Source organism: Sciurus carolinensis, chromosome 6 (genome assembly GCF_902686445.1).
Source record: "Sciurus carolinensis chromosome 6, mSciCar1.2, whole genome shotgun sequence".
Classification (NCBI taxonomy): domain Eukaryota; kingdom Metazoa; phylum Chordata; class Mammalia; order Rodentia; family Sciuridae; genus Sciurus; species Sciurus carolinensis.
Window position 1 is genome coordinate 72,409,286 of NC_062218.1, and position 3,790 is coordinate 72,413,075.

Sequence of the window (3,790 nt, forward strand, 5' to 3'; positions counted from 1 at the left end):
GATTATGCCAAAGTTTTAGGCCCAAATAGTCAGGAGAATATATTATTACAGTGACAAAGAGGAAAAATGAGAGAGGAAGCTTGCTGGTTGAGCAAATGATGAGTTTGGAACACATTAAATTTGAGCCTAAAATAGATAATCCCAATGTAAATATACTTAGCAGCTGGAGATGAAGAATTTTATGTTGGGTGAAAGTTTGTGAGTGGAAATGTGAATGTAGATTTAATCAATAAGCCAGTAAATGTACTTGGAACAACTACTTATGGGCCCTGTATGGAAAAGGGGAAGGGAGTATATACTAAAGTGCAAATCAGGATATTTGTCTATATAAAGATAACATCATGAAATGGTGAACAGGCTTAAATAAGACCTAGCTAGGAGTTTGTGTATACACACTTGTTGTCAATATAAATGAAATCTCTGAGGAAGGGATGGTATGTCCTTCCAAAATTCATACATCGATGGTTTAATTCCCAGAATGGCTATGTATGGAGATGGGGGCTCCACGGAAGGTAATTAAGATTAAATGAGGTCATAAGTATGGAACCATGATCTGACAGAACTGTTGTCCTTACTAAAAGAGATATCAGAAAGTTTGCTCTTTTCCCCCAACTTCTTCCTCCAAATTCATGCACCAAGAAAAAGTCCATAGGAAGCCATATCAAGAAGTTGGCAGGCACCTGACATTCCTGCCATCTCTCGGCTCCAAACCTGGCAGCAATGGACAATGCCCAAAAGTCCCCCACGGACAAAGGTGGAGAGACATGGGAGTCAGATGAGATGACCCCTCCTCCGGTTGACCCGGGGACTACTGACACTGATGGAATCCCAGAGGAACTGGTCCAACATGGAGATGTGTACTTAAAAGATGTCACAGCCGAAGAAGGTGAGCCAAAAGAGTCAGGAAATTTCAGATTTAACAGCAATTGAGTTCTTTATAGATTCTGGAGATTAGTGCTCTATCTGAAGTATGATTGGCAAAGATTTTCTCCCACTCTGTAGGCTCTTTCTTTGCATTGCTGATAGTTTCCTTTGCTGAGAGAAAGCTTTTTAGTTTGAATCTATCCCAGTTATTAATTCTTGCTTTTATTTCTTGTGCTATGGGAGTCCTGTTGAGGAAGTCTGGTCCTAAGCCGACATGTTGAAGCTCTGGACCTACTTTTTCTTCTATAAGATGCAAGGTCTCTGGTCTGATTCCGAGATCCTTAATCCATTTTGAGTTTAGTTTCGTGCATGGTGAGAGATATGGGTTAGTTTCATTCTGTTGCATATGGATTTCCAATTCTCCCAGCACCATTTGTTGAAGAGGCTATCTTTTCTCCATTGCATATTTTTGGCCCCTTTGTCTAGTATGAGAAAATTGTATTTATTTGGGTTTGTGTCCGTGTCCTCTATTCTGTACCATTGATCCACCTTTCTATTTTGGTACCAATACCATGCCGTTTTTGTTACTATTGCTTTGTAGTAGAGTTGAAGATCTGGTATTGCGATACCCCCTGCTTCACTCTTTCTGCCAAGGATTGCTTTAGCTATTCTGGGTTTTTTATTCTTCCAGATGAATTTCATAATTGCTTGCTCTATTTCTGTAAGGTACATCATTGGGATTTTAATTGGAATTGCATTGAATCTGTATAGCACTTTTGGTAGTATGGCCATTTTGACAATATTAATTCTTCCTATCCAAGAACATGGGAGATCTTTCCATCTTCTAAGGTTTTCTTGAATTTCTTTCTTTAGTGTTCTGTAGTTCTCATTGTAGAGGTCTTTCACCTCTTTTGTGAGATTGATTCCCAAATACTTTATTTTTTTCAAAGCTATTGTGAATGGGGTAGTTTTCCTAATTTTTCTTTCTGAAGATTCATCACTTATATATAAAAATGCCTTCGATTTATGTGCATTGATCTTATACCACCCTAAGATTCCATCTCACCCCAATTAGAATGGTGATTATCAAGAATACAACCAACAACAGGTGTTGGCAAGGATGTGGGGAGAAAGGTACACTCTTACATTGCTGGTGGGGCTGCAAATTAGTGCAGCCACTCTGGAAAGCAGTGTGGAGATTCCTTAGAAAACTCGGAATGGAAACACCATTTGACCCAGCTATCCCACTCCTTGGCCTATACCCAAAGGACTTAAAATCAGCATATTACAGAGATACAGCCACATCAATGTTCATAGCTGCTCAGTTCACAATAGCCAGATTGTGGAACCAACCTAGATGTCCTTCAATTGATGAATGGATAAAGAAAATGTGGTATATATATACAATGGAATATTACTCAGCCATAAAGAATGATAAAATTATGGCATTTGCAGGCAAATGGATGAAATTGGAGAATATCATGCTAAGTGAGATAAGCCAATCTCAAAAAACCAAAGGAAGAATGATATCGCTAATAAGTGGATGATGACACATAATGGGGGGTGGGAAGGGTTAGTGTTGGGGTTGGAGTTGGGTTTAGGGAGGGGGGCAGGAATGGAGGAAGGAAGGACTGTATAGATGGAGGGGAAGGGTGGGAGGGGTGGGGGGGAAGGGAAAAAATGGCAGAATGAATCAAACAACATTACCCTATGTAGATTTATGATTACACAAATGGTATGCCTTTACGCCATGTACAGACAGAGAAACAACATGTATCCCATTTGTTTACAATTTTATAAAAAAAAAAAAAAAAAAAAACAGCAATTGAAAGGGAAGGCTCATCATTACTTACTCCTGCAGTCAAAAAACTGAAAATAGATACCAAAGACCAGATAAATAAGCAGAAAGTGGATGAAGATGAAACTCAAAAGAAGCAAATTCTGGTTTCTTCTTTTTCTGAGGAGCAGTGGAACTGCTATGAAATGTACCACCCACCAGCTTTCCCTAAGGCAGCCATTATAAGGCTGATACAGTCCATCACTGGCACCTCTGTGTCCCAGAATGTTGTTATTGCTATGTCTAGTATTTCCAAGGTTTTCATCTGGGAGGTGGTTGAAGAAACCCCTGGATGTGTGTGAGACATGGGGAGAAATGTCACCACTACAACCCAAACACATGAGGGAGGTTGTTTGGAGGTTGAAGTCAAAGGGGCAAATAGTCAACTCAAAGCACAAAAAAATTATCTTCTTCTAGACCAAATCCGGGAAAAGCCTATTACTGACAGGAATACTGGTTCCAGACTTCCTATTATGTGAGAGTTTCGGCCCTGGTGCTTTGGTATCTCAGTCCTCCAAGGATTCCGCGATGGTTTTTAAGTCTTTCTCCCATCTTGTTATTGTTACACCTAGAAGGCATTCAGCCTGCTTCATACTTCCCTTGACTAAATTTTGGGACCTCTTACAGCATTTTGAGGTATTTAACTGTCTCTTGGCTAGTTGGAAGAAAGATGTGTAGGCCTTCAGCATCTTCTGGAAAGGGGAGCTGCTTTCAGAGAAAGAAAATCTTTCCAAGAAAACTTTGATGGTTTCATATTGAAGTCTAAGTTTGTTGAGACTTGGATTGCTTCTTACGTCGTCTGGCTTTAAGTAAATGAAACAACCAGAAACTTTTCTCTACTATGAAGGACACGGTGATAACAGGAGTAGTGGAGTAATTTGTGCTTGCTAATATTTAAGATTCTCCTGTGGATTTTGATGAGTGATCATTAAATTTTTCCAACTTGCAAAAAAAAAAAAAAAGAAAACAAGAAGTTGGCTGCCTATAAGCCAGGCCAGACACTGAGTTGGCCAGAAGGTTGGTCTTGCAGACTCCAGACTGTGAGAAAATAAATTTCTGTTGTTTAAACTGCCCAGCCTGTGGTATTTT

General features: G+C 39.6%; 1 pseudogene; it reads left to right on the plus strand.

Annotated features, from left to right (window-relative positions):
• The first annotated feature begins 720 nt into the window (after nucleotides 1–720).
• Nucleotides 721–3,118, plus strand: LOC124986250 (transcription initiation factor TFIID subunit 11-like; annotated as a pseudogene).
• The last annotated feature ends 672 nt before the right edge of the window (nucleotides 3,119–3,790 follow it).